Source organism: Cetorhinus maximus, chromosome 17 (genome assembly GCF_964194155.1).
Source record: "Cetorhinus maximus chromosome 17, sCetMax3.hap1.1, whole genome shotgun sequence".
Taxonomy (NCBI): Eukaryota; Metazoa; Chordata; class Chondrichthyes; order Lamniformes; family Cetorhinidae; genus Cetorhinus; species Cetorhinus maximus.
Window position 1 is genome coordinate 20,490,296 of NC_135895.1, and position 13,951 is coordinate 20,504,246.

The window sequence follows — 13,951 nt, forward strand, 5'->3', positions numbered from 1 at the left end:
ACTCAGTTCAAGGGCTCAATTAGGGACGTGCAACAAGTGCTGGTCTTGCCTGCGACGCCCACATCCCATGAAACAATTATAAAAAAGCAACTTGCATTTAGATCACAAATGAATAGGTGACTGCAATTTTTTCCAAATGGAGCAATTTCATAATGGTTATGAGGGTCACTCCACAACCCCAATGAGCGCTGCTCAGAACAATCACGTAACTACATTTAGTTTTGCTGTAAAAAAACATAGAATATTCGATTCAGGGCTTCAAAATAATGAAAGGCATAAATAAGGTTGATGTAGAGAAGCTATTTAATTTGGATAAATAGTATTGGACCAGAGGACACAAATTTCGCAATTCTCAATCTAGCTTAAAGGAGAGAAAAAGCATTTTTCCCCGCAGGATAATAGCCACGTGGAACTGTTTCCAAGGTAATTGATTCAGGATCAGTTGGCACTTCTAATGAGGAGCTGAACTGATATCTGTTGAGGAGAGTGAGGGTCAAATAGATATTTAACTTCAGTGCTTGATGTTTCTTTCAGAGGAGATTGGGGATGGAACTTAAGAGTAATAAAGAAAGGGGTCAACATGTAATGTGAGAGGGAAGTTTATAACAGAATAATCACCCATGGACTCTGGATCAAGCAGACATATTGAGTTAAATAATCTCCCATTTTGACTTTTTATTCTGCCAATTCTTCAACTATTTTTTGGGTGAAAAATGGATGCAACATTTACCAATTTCAGGGTGTGAGGTGCATAATTTATGAAAAAGAAGAAAAAAGAGGAGAAGGACAGGAGTAGGCCATTTAGCCCCTCGAGCCTGTTCCCAAAATTGGCCACGTCCCCCAGATGAATTACCCACCATGGCAAGTCCCGATTAATTACACCAGATTTGCAAACCTTTGAAGAGGCTCTTTAAAATTAAGTTTTTCTTTTAGGGCAAGAGCTCTATGGGCAGAATCTTTGGGTCGGCAAGTGGGTACGGGGCCCACTCGCTGACATGCAAAATGATGCCCGGTGACATCGGGCGTGTGTCCCAACATCACCATGTGTCATTCAGATCTTGAGTTCGGCGGGTGCGCACCGGAGTCGGCTGTGCACCTGCCGAACTGTCAAAGGCCTATTAAGGCCATTTAAATAGTGATTAACTGAGCTGCCCGTCCAACCTTAAGGTTGGCGGGCAGACGAAGAGCCCAGGTGGCCTTCATATTTATCATTAACCCTCATCCACGCGGGATGAGGCTTCATGAAGGTTTTTAAAGTTTAATAAAAATTTATAATAAAAATTCATTGGCATGTCCCAGCTCATGTGACACTGTCACATGAGGGAACATGTCTGAAAAATTTTTTTTTCTCTTTATTATGAAAATTTTAAAAAATCAAACTGATCTCCCTGAGGCAGCGCTGAGCTCATGTACGCCGAAGAGTGGAGGCCTCGATTCAGCCTACTCCCCCACCCCCGTCCCGCACAGGGAGCGCTCAGCGCTTCCGGGTGCGCGTCACGCTGGGTGGGCCTTAATTGGCCCACCCACGTAAAATGGCGGCGCGCAGCCGATCGCGGGCGGCGGTCGACAACATGCACGCCCGCGCCCGCTCCCGTCCAACCCCCCCCCCCAACAGGGAGAAAATCCCCCCTTATGGGCTTTTTAACCTTCAAACCTTCTGAATGATTTTAAAAACTTTTAAACGCTTTCTAATATTAAAAAAAGTTTCGCTTACTAAAATTTACTACTGTGCACCAATGAAACGAGTATGTGATTCTGCGTAGTTTTTAAAGTAATTTTTAGCCAATGAGAGAATGATAGCACAGTGGTTATGTTACTGGAACACCAGATGCTTAGACTAATGACTCAGAGGCATGAGTTTAAATCTCCACACAGCAACTTGGGAATTTAAATTTTAGTTCATAAATAAATTTGGAATCGAAAATAAAGCTAGAAATGGTAACCATGTAACTACCAGATTGCTGTAAAAGTCCATCTGGCTTATTAATGTCCTTTGGGAAGGAAATCTGCCATCCTTACCTGGTTTTGGTCTCCAAATCCACAGCAATGTTGGTTGACCCTGAACTGCCCTTTGAAATGGCCTAGCCAGTTAGGGCAATTAGGATTGGTCTTGACCCGTGAAGCCCACATTCTACAAATGAATGTAAAAACATTAAAATTGGGTTACTCATAAGTGGTGGATTAGGTACTCTGATTGAAAATGCTTATTGTTTATGATAAACCCATTTTTCGTTGCATTGGTTTGGGCAGAAACTTGAACCATAACTTCACTTCAGAAAATTAACGCAATTAATGCCTGGATTGCAGATTGCGCCCAAAGTGGATACTCTGCCCCTCTACCTCAAACTATAGAGCACATAGCTTCAATGTGCATTATTTAATTTCTGTTATTTCAAGGTTTATGTTTTCTGAATATTCATCAACCTTAGAAAATTGGATCCCATTTAAAATCATGACGTTTCAAATATAAAACTCTTTTTTATCATGTAACTACGAGAGAAATATAGGCTGCCTGTACATAATTGAAAATTGAAGGAAGTTACTGGCAATGAAAAGGCTGGCACAGGGTAGAGAGAAGGGAGACATGAAAAAAGTACCATGAGCTAAGGACCTGCCTGCTGGCAGAGCACACATGGTGATGTTAAAATCCACGATCTCACGTTATCCTGATGTTATGGTTTTAAATTTCACTCCGATATTTCTCTCGTGTAAAGCACCAGATTACTATTTCCAATTATGATTGTGACTTTGCATACATAATATATGATCATATAGTGTTGCCTGGTCTAAAGCCCAATGACCTTAGGTTGCTGTAGGTGACATGGGCCCATTTGTGTTCTCCTAACCTTCATGTAACAGAAGAAGAAATACTCTATATAAGACCGTATGAATTAGATTCTAAACTATGAGCAAGTTTACAGCCGGTAAAACTTAAGCAGAAGTATAAATTCCATAAGCCAAAACAAAAACTAGAATCCACTTCACAGTTTCTTCGGTTACAGAACCTCTAACCTGCGTAGGTAAACAAAAATAACAAGAGACACCACTTTGCCAACTCTCTATTAAACCTCAACCAGCACCTGTAATAGAAAGTTTACATGAGATTATACTGAATCAACACAGAACTTTTATATTCTGATGAAAGGTTATTGACCTGAAATGTTGGGCTGAATTTTTGATTTGGGGTCAGGACCCCAATATCAGGAGATAGTCATTTGGTAGTATTGTGCGTACGCTGTACATTCCAAAGTCTGGCAGACTGTCAGCATGTCCCAGCCATTGTTTGCAATAGGCAAAGTACAGACCGTACCCAACCAGCCCGTGCTTGCAAAACTTAAAACACAGTGTCTCTTTGACTCTATAACATTAGATGTGATTGGACAACATTTGCTAAATAATCCTCAGTGTGCTAAGGATTACACTGACAACCAATTTAAGATCGTCAGTCAGGCTCACAATGTGGCGCATTTGTGTGTACTGGAAGCTACATATATTAATACACGGGGCCCTGTCCTTTGCAGACAGAAAGTACTGTACACACATTGTGCCTGTTTCAGCTAAACTAAATAAATGACAGCCATTCGCTGATTCATTCCTCAGGGCAATGCCTTGACCAATCAAGCTGCCTGGTTTAAATTTCAAAGAATGCTCGGCAGTTAACTGTCAGTCACCATCACTGGTACATTCTCTATGGCAATGTCTCTACCAGTCAGAGTCCACTTGCCAACTAATCAGCACTCTCTTCACATACAGTATAAATTGTTATTTTCCCCTTATATTGGTGTTCTTGCAACGTGTCTTGATGAGTGCAAGACGAAAAGCTTTGATATGTCTCTTTTTTCAGTAATATTGGGAGGCTTTCCAGGTCTTGGCCCCACATTGTATCAGCATCTGATGGGTGATGCAATTTTGAAAGACATATCAATCAGGAATCAGAGAGCACACTCACCATCCTTGGGAAGAAAAGGATCAGCCCAATGCCACTTTGATACCATAGCTGTGCCAAAAAGTTCTAAAGTATTCCAGGTCAATGTGAAACACATCCTGATGCAGCAGCAGTGCGTACAGAATAAATTGTCTGGTACTTATCAATTGTTGATGCTCATCGGAAGGAAAATGACGTACCACTTATATTGTTGTATAAATGCAGTGACTGCTTACAGAAGGAGTAATTTAAATAAAAGCAAAATAGAGTCATCAGTAATAAGTCATGAAGGCCATTATCTTCTCAGTTAAACAATTTGTACACAAAGAGGTGAAGGTTAAATGTTCTAAGCTAATGTTAGTGTAACTCAATACTCTGGGAAATATTCTTACTGGAACAATTAAAAAAATACACACATTAGTTTTCCAATTTAGCTAGTCTTCTGAATATGATCATTAGCAACCAATGGGAGTTGCCATGTGATTCCTGATAGCAAGTGGTTTACACAGACCACTGTCTGTCTTCTTGAGTTCTCTGCCCAAAGGCAGATCTGACCCACAACACCATGATCTCCGCCACAGGCAGGGAAAGGAGGCAGGTCCTGAATCCATCCCAGAATGAATGAGGATCAAACCCTGTGCTGTTGGCACCAATCTGATGCACACCAGCCATCCGGCCAACTGGACCCTAAGGAGTCTTTTTTTTTTCATTCATGGGATGTGGGTGTCGCTGGCTAGGCCAGCATTTATTGCCTATCCCTACTTGCCCTTGAGAAGGTGGTGGTTGAGTTGCCTTTTTGAACCGCTGCAGTCCATGTGGTGTAGGTACACCCACAGTGCTGTTAAGGAGGGAGTTCCCAGATCTTGACCCAGAAGGGACAGCAATATAGTTCCAAGTCAGGATGGTGAGTGGCTTGCTGTGGTGGTAGAGGCTAGCTCAGATTTTCTTTCCATCACATGGCTGATCAAATCTTTCCCACCGTTATCACGTATTGGCATACGTTGGATGGATTCATAAGTTGATCCTGTTTGGCCATGTTATGGACGTACCTTCCTTGGCTATCAAGTTCTGGAGTGGGAATTGAACCTAGAGGTTCTGGCTCAAAGGCAGGGAAGCTACTCCCTGTGCCACAAGACCTTCATAGTCTGTTTACCCTGTCATTAAAGAGGCACTGGCCTGAAATTTCCTGGGAGCAGTTTGAGATTCTGCTGCACATCCGGTGAAGTTATCGAGAAGAGTGAGAGCAGCACCAAGAAATGTTTGGCCGAATAACAATCCTGTAGTTTGCCTTGGGAGGGGAAAAGTGTATTTTAGCACAAAATAAAAGGCTCAATTTTTCATCTAAGGGTGGGAAACACGAGTCAGGACTGTTTCTGGGTCCTGAACCCGTCCTTGGGGTGGGGTGGCGCGGTGGGGGGTGGGGGGGACGACAATCACTCTTTGGGATGTTCACAGAGGCACCAGTTTAATTGACATGACAGCTTCCATGTCTGACTAAGGCCAGCAGACGAGCTCTTGAAACTGGAGGGCCAGTCAGAGGCCTTCCAATGTGGCCACTACTATGAGTTGGAGGAAATCCCTCTACAGGGCAGCTTTTGGCTGCCCCCACACCCAGGTCTGCAGAGACGGCCTGTAGGCCTGCCTGGAGTCCCGGCCTCCCTGGCCGGATGCTGGGTGCCTGCCTCCAGGCAGCTAAACAGTTCCCCATCAAGTCTGAAAACAGAAGGCTGCCTGAAAAATCTAACTCGGCCTCCTTTAAGTGTAGTTAACAAGGCTCTTAATGAGGCTTGTAGGTGCAGGTGGCCCTGCCGGCCCTGAACCCATCTCGACTAAGGTGCTGGGAATCATGTGTTGAAAATGGCATGCCGGCTGGCACCAGTATTTATGGTGTCCGCCTTCATTCCTGCCCTCATTGGGCTCAAAAAGTCAGCCCATAGACTGGGCTGTTGGGCATCATTGTACGATAGTGGTGTCTGTTAAGTACTGACTATCTGAAACGCCTGATAGCCAAGTTTACTAAGCCCAGGTTTTCCAATGCATCAGCCTTGGCTAGATGTGGACCCAGGGTCCAGTGGTGGGCGAATGGTGCATCAACCCTCTCAATGCTACCCTGACCGAAGATCACCAACATAGCGAGTGAAAGAAAAGGATATTAAAATGAAACGTTCACTGTGAGTCTTTTCTATTGTGCTTTTCCCTTTTCAGTTGTAGATAATGTTTTCTTACCCCTGCCCAATATGTTTACTTGACCATCAGATATATGCAACTTATTACTGGGCGGCTTGTAGAGAAGTCGATTTTGTATGAAATTTCACTGCGTCTTTGATTTTATCGGTTACTGAAATCAGACGAAAATTCCCCGCAATGTTTTAAAAAACAATATGGCAAGAATTTCTAAGAAAACAAGCCTAATTATCTTCAGATTACAAGCCAGGAATAATGCCTGACTGAAAACTCATTATAATGGACTAAACAATCACCATATTGTGTTAGAACAGCTGGTGTGAAAACAAGGCAGACTTGGAACTAGAGATAAGATAATCAATAGCAAATTGCTTTAACTTTATTACCGTATATATAAAACTTCTTTTGCTTAATTTATTTTAATTTCAACTTGGGACGGGGCTTGGGGCGGAGGTGAGTTAGTTGGTTAGTCAGAGAAAAAACATATCAATGTCATATCTAAAGCCTTTGGCCGGATTTGTGGGTAATGCAAGATGGCCTTAACAGCACTGACCAAGATAAAGGTGGTGGTGGCAGAATAGGCTAAGTAGTGCAAGCGGTACAATCGAGAATTAGGAATGCCTATCCCTGTCATAGGGAAACAGTTAATGGTTTGAATAGCCAACAGCCAAAATAAAAATGGTGGTTGGCATGCTGTGTGCCTGGATGGTGACGTCACATTGCGCACAGATCAAAGTGTCATGACCAGTGCACATGTGGGAATGACAGACCCCAAATTACACTTGCTTGTATAAAGACCAGTTGCTTATTGCAAATGCATTAGCGGGCCAACCATACAATTGGCTTACTCTCCCAAGACCTGATCTGCCATATAAAAGCAGCTGACACTTCCTCTGTTATTCCTGGTTGCCTCGACTACAGGTCCATGCACTGCATGATGGGCAGTGAATGCTCAAACAACTCAATGGCTTCAGGGCATTGGACCCCACATACTGTAGTTCACTGTTTTATAAGTGCAGACTGTTGCCCAACATTGGATTTATTTACATTCCATTAAAGCAACTATCATCTTCGATCTGTTGCTGCTGATCTTCGCCTCTATTATGCCCTGGAAATGATTGCAAACAAGGCAATGGAGCATATAATTTGGGTGGAGATCAGTCCTCATGGATGTCTGGCTATTTTGTATGCTGCTTGAGTTTCCAATAGGCCCTGGGCAACACTGCCACCTGAAAAAGCTTCATAATAATATGGAGACAGGCGAGAAGTGATGATATTTCACTGCATTTATCTGCAGTGAGCTCCTACAAATGGCAAAGAATCAAATGGCTGTTTCCCAGGGGCGCCCTGGACACCTCAAAGGCACCCTTTTCCAATATCGCAATTGGTTCACTGGAAGGACAGATCAGGCACAAGGGGTCATGACCTGAAATATGCCAGACAGGCGGGCTACTTTTCACTTGGAGACAGGTTGAGTTTCTCCACCACCCCCCCCCGCCCCACAGTAATGCAGGGAGAGGGTATACCCTTCTGAGTCTGCGGCTGAGGCACATGAGACCTTAACCATTGGTAAAATGACCTGAGGAACGCGTGGTGCCAGTGCTTACAGAACAGAAAATGCTGTATCCCCTTGTGTTCAGCATCTCTCTCACCTTGATCAGCAGGAATGAGTCACACACGAAAAAAAATTGAAATGACGCTTGTGTCAGAATTTCGAAGTTTGCAAATATGAAGCACTGACGGCGGGGGACTTTCCTTCTGCAATAATGTGGAGTTGCACATAGTTCAGACTGAGACGTGTCTTGAAGTAATGTATCTGGCGGCTATTAATGAGTTTCACCCACTTTATTGAACTTGAGCCACAATATTACAGCTCATCATTCTGAGTAAACCAACCACGGAAAATCTGTGCAAGTATGCCACGCAAAGTGAAATGCACGTTGCCTTTTATTCCTGTGTAAGGAAATAACAGCAAAGAAAGTGAAATGCAAATCTTAAAAAGTTATTCCCAGTGAAATACATGTAGGTTTTCTTTTAAGGCCCAGTTTCACTGTAATTACCTGGATAAGTTTTGAGGGTGGACATAGTTGAACTAGTGTTCAAACTGATGAAAGGTACTTTCTGTAAGTGAAAGAGTGAGTGAAAGAAGGCAGCAATTACTGTGTGTATCGGAGCATGATAATAAGGTTGATCCAAGAGACATATTGGTATTAATCTGTGGTTTAAAAGCAGTTTACTTTTCAGTGTATTCCTGATCTAATGTTCAGGTCTATCTATTTTAATCCTTCCTTTGCTGCACTTGCTGACGCACTCTTGAATAATTAGTACCAGTTAAGAATGGTTAGTTTCAACTTCTCACTCTGATGGAATGTCTTGCTGTTGCTCCCCCTCTGCATCTTGATCTTGACTTAAGGCCCCGACTCAGCCTACTCCCCCCCGCCCACACAGGGAGCGCACAGCGCTTCCGGGTGCACGTCACGCTGGGCGGGCCTTAATTGGCCCCCACGTAAAATGGCAGCGCGCAGCCGATTGCGGATGGCGATTGACTATGCGCCCGCTCCCGTCCAACCCCCCTCCCCCGCTGATGGGGAGAAAATTCTCTCCTATATTTGTTGTTTTGGACTCCCCTATATTTCACAGCAAATGTTACAGTTTTAGAGAACATAAATTTCTAAGGGTAGAATCTTACCTATGTCGGACGGGCTGGGCGCAGAGCCGATTGCCGTCCGCGTTCGGTGGCGTACCGCCATTTTACACGGGCTCCCAATTAAGGCCCGCCCAGCGTAATGCCCGGCCGGTAGTACTCAGCACTACCTGTGCAGGCGGGGGGAGGAGCCCAGCGTAATGCCCGGCCGGTAGTGCTCAGCACTACCTGTGCAGGCGGGGGGAGGAGCCCAGCGTAATGCCCGGCCGGTAGTACTCAGCACTACCTGTGCAGGCGGGGAGAGGAGGGAGAGTCGGGGCCTGCGCTCTTCCGCGTGCAATCTCACTGAGGCATAGAGATTGAATGGGTGACAAAACTATTAAATAAATAAAGTAAACAATTTGGTTAAACGCGTCCCCTCATGAGCTAGGACATGTTTGTGAAGTCAAGAAAAATTACCTATTTATTTTGTACAAGCTTCAGGAAACCTCGTCCCTCCCGCGGATGAGCTTTCCTGAAAAATGCGAAGGCCGCTTGGGCTCTTCGCCTGCCCGCCAACCTTAAGATTGGATAGGCAGCGTTGTTAACAACTTTAATTGCTTTTTTAATGGCCTTAATGAAATATCGGAATGATGCGCGATGACGTCGGGACGCACGCCCGACATCATCTCGCGTCATTTTACGCGTAGGCACATCGGGCGCACGCTGAAAGGAATATTAGGTGCACTTCAACTCTCACTGCTGAAATGTGTGAGTTTTCTTTCTATGAGCGCACGCACAGTTGATATCTTTCTTCTCTTTTTCTCTTGCCCTGGCAACGTTGCTGGGGTGGGCATTGCTTTTGTGGCCAGGAATGTGGTTGCTCATTTTCTGGCCTTCAATTTTTTTCTTCCTAAAGCAGAGTGATTGCGACATTGGACATTCGTGCCAGAAAAGAAATATCACCAGCAGGCAGAAGCGTTAATACAGCTCAGGCTGACTAAAATAACATTCCAGAGAAGTGTCTGAGCTGTTAACCATTACTTTAAATCTCTACATATAATCAATAAAATGAAAACAAAGGGCAAACGAAACGATCCTTTGTGTATTGCACCTAATTTCCTAGTTTCCACTGTGTTACTATTTCAAATATCTACCTGCCTGGCCAAATGATTTAACCTTACAAGAAAATACCGATTTACTTATGGGTGGAAGTGCAATACTTATATTGTATATAAACTGGAAACTTTCAGAAACAGGGAAAATGTTCCCCCGATTGTCTTCTCATTGTATCCAAGGACAATAGAGATCTAACCCTAATAGTTTAAGTATTATATATGCAATAGCTTGCGTATTAAATTAAATACATAGAATTATGTTAAATATTAATTCTTGGTGACTTTAACAACGTTCATAATGCACCTTTAAGGAAATGCCCCGAGGTGCTTCATGAAACAGGAATGGGCATTGAACAGGAGTTAGAAAGACAGTTAGGGGAAGTGACTAAATGTGCAATTGGGGCAATAGATTTTGAGAATGTATTTGGAGGTGGAGGGTGATATAGTCAGCTGGAAGGAGATTTATAACCAGATCATCTGTTTCCAGTGTTGTTGATTGAAAAATGAATGTTGGTAGACAGGTGAGTGGGTAGATGGGTGAGTGGGTAGGTGAGTGAATGGGTAGATAGGTAAGTGGGTAGGTGAGTGAGTGGGTAGTTGGGTGAGTGGGTAGATAGGTGAGCGGGTAGATGGGTGAGTGGGTAGATGGGTGAGCGCTGAATGTTGATCATAGGGCATCAGGAGAACTCCTTGCTCTTCTTCAACTAATGTCACAGGGTCATTTACATTCTCCTGAGAGGGCACACATCTACATGGTGCCAGCTCAGGGGGTCCAAATTCCATCCTTTCTCCCTCCGTTGGATCCTCACTATGATGCACAGGATGCTCGACAGATAGGCAGACTTTAGATTTGGGATAAATTTCTGAGTATCTGTGCTGCAGTTTGTATCTCAATCTCAATCTCCTCGTATGGATGGGTGGAATACAGCTTCATCATTGGCGTATTCCAGGAGGCTTCAATTAAACTATGTTGTCACCAGACGCCTCAGACAACATGTGCAATCACCTAGGGCACCGTCTTCCTACACCAATCAGAATTCAAACAGACTCTTTGTTATCAGATTGGATAGTATTGGCGGTTAGTCAAATATCCCTGTTTTTCCATCTTCCCATTTTTATAACTAATGAACTGTCATTTTCAAGGAAAGTGAAGAAAAAACACACAATATTTCTTCCTGGTTGCTTGCAGCAGGTCCCTGGTGATCATCCTTTGTTGGATAAATGTAAATTTTTATGATATAATAACTGAGACTTCTGAATGTAGGAACATAGGATTTGGTGGAGGCTCTTTAGACCTTGAACCTGCTCCTGCATTCAATCCAATCATGGCCGATCTGCAACCTAACTCCAGATACCCACCTTTGCCCTATATTTCTCAAAACCTTTGGGTAACAATGGCCCAGATCTTCCTGTCTCCGGATTGTTGGAGATCAGATATATGACCCAAGATGTGCATTGGGACCCCGCGAAAGTCTGGACTTGCTGACCTCCGTGGGAATTCCCCGGGAAGTTTGAACTTCCTATGGATAATTTCCCTGCTACCTGGGACTCTCTGAGCTAGAGTCAGAGACTTTGGACAGTTCCGCAGTACTTAACTGGATAGTTACCCAGGAAATGAGAGACAGAAAAATCCTCGTCTAACTCCTGGGTAACTACAGAACTGACTCCCCAATTATTCACACACACAACCTGATTACCTCAACCCAGCTCAATTACCCTCTTGACAACCCAACTATCCTCCTGGACCTCCTAATTATGCCCCAACCAGACCTGACTACCTCCCCTCTCGACCTGGCCACGACCCAGCTACCCATTCACCCACCTACCCATTCACCCACCTACTTACTCATCCACCTACCCGCTCACCTGTCTACCCACTCACCCATCTACCCACTCACCCATCTACCCACTCACCCACCTACTCACTCATCCACCTACCTGCTCACCTGTCTACCCACTCACCCGTCTACCCACTCACCCGTCTACCCACTCACCCGTCTACCCACTCACCCATCTACCCACTCACCCACCTACTCACTCATCCACCTACCTGCTCACCCGTCTACCCACTCACCCGTCTACCCACTCACCCGTCTACTCACTCATCCACCTACCCGCTCACCTGTCTACCCACTCACCCGTCTACCCACTCACCCGTCTACCCATTCACCCACCTACCCATTCACCCACCTACTCACTCACCCACCTACCCGCTCACCCATCTACCCACTCACCCACCTACTCACTCACCCATCTACCCACTCACCCACCTACTCACTCACCCACCTACCTACTCACCCAGCTACCCACTCACCCATCTACCCACTCATCCATCTACCCACTCACCCACCTACCCACTCACCCAACTACCCACTCACCCACCTACTCACTCACGCACCTACCCACTCATCCATCTACCCACTCACGCACCTACCCACTCACCCATCTACCCACTCACCCACCTACCCACTCACCCATCTACCCACTCACCCACCTACCCACTCACCCATCTACCCACTCACCCACCTACTCACTCACCCACCTACCTACTCACCCACCTACCTGCTCACCCATCTACCCGCTCACCCATCTACCCGCTCACCCATCTACCCGCTCAACTATCTACCCACTCATCCAACTACCCACTCACTCACCTACCCACTTACCTATCTACCCATTCACTCACCTACCCACTCACCCATCTACCCACTTACCTGTCTACCCACTCACCCGTCTACCCACTCACCCGTCTACCCACTCACCTATTTCCCCACTCACCCACCTACCCACTCACCCACCTACCCACTCACCCACCTACTCACTCACTCACCTACCCGCTCACCCATCTACCCGCTCACCCATCTACCCGCTCACCCATCTACCTGCTCAACCAACTACCCACTCACTCACCTACCTGCTCACCTATCTACCCACTCACTCACCTGCCCACTCACCCATCTACCCACTCACCCATCTACCCACTCACCCATCTACCCGCTCACCTATCTACCCACTCACCCAACTATCCACTCACTCACCTACCCACTTACCTATCAACCCATTCACTCACATACCCACTCACCCATCTACCCACTCACCTGTCTACCCACTTACCTGTCTACCCACTTACCTGTCTACCCACTTACCTGTCTACCCACTCACCTGTCTCCCCACTCACCCACCTACCCACTCACCCACCTACCCACTCACCTATCTACCCACTCACCTATCTCCCCACTCACCCACCTACCCACTCACCCATCCACCCGCTCACCCACCTACTACCTCACTCACATGCCTCCCTACCCACTTAACCACTTAGCTTGCCCACACTACCCATTCACTCATTCATTAACATTCACACTGGACATTTAAACTTACCTTACAGCAGCTAGTGCTGTAAAAAAAAAAGGGGACATGTCTGGCCTTCCTCTGGATGCTCCAGTGGTGTCGGGCCTTAGGGTGGGTGTGAGTGGACAATATGGCGAGAAGGCCAAAAATTGACTTTTGGCCGTTGTGAAACCAGAGTGTGATCATCCACTCCACCCATCAATGGCGGCCTGTGTTTCAAGCCGCCGCACATGGGGAACTTAATTTCAATGCTTTAGCATCTCATCATAAGCCCTGCTCGCTGGAATCATTCCCCTCCATGCTGGATCATCTGGGCAGGATGGCACGATTGCCAGGTTTCCATTCACTGAATGTTCAGCTGGTCTGCAACCACCACAAACACATCCTACAGGTCTGCCTATGATTCTCAGGAAGCATTCATGCCTCCTACATCCTCAGCAGGTCTCCGATCTCTGACATCTTCCAGGGTCCAGAGAGGCTGCAGGGTTGGCTCCTCTGGGACAATGGTTACCCATAGACGACGTGGCTGATGATGCCCGTGCGGCGGCCTCAGACTGCAGCAGAGCGACACTATTACGAGGCTCATGGTGCAACCTGGACTTCAATGGAGCAAATGATAGGCATTTTGAAATGAGGTTCCAGTGCCTCAATGGGTCAGGTGGAGCCAGCAATACAGTCTCTAGATGCTGCCGTGCATGATCGTAGCATGCTGCGCGTTACTCAACCTGGCACTGCAATGGGGTGAAGGCT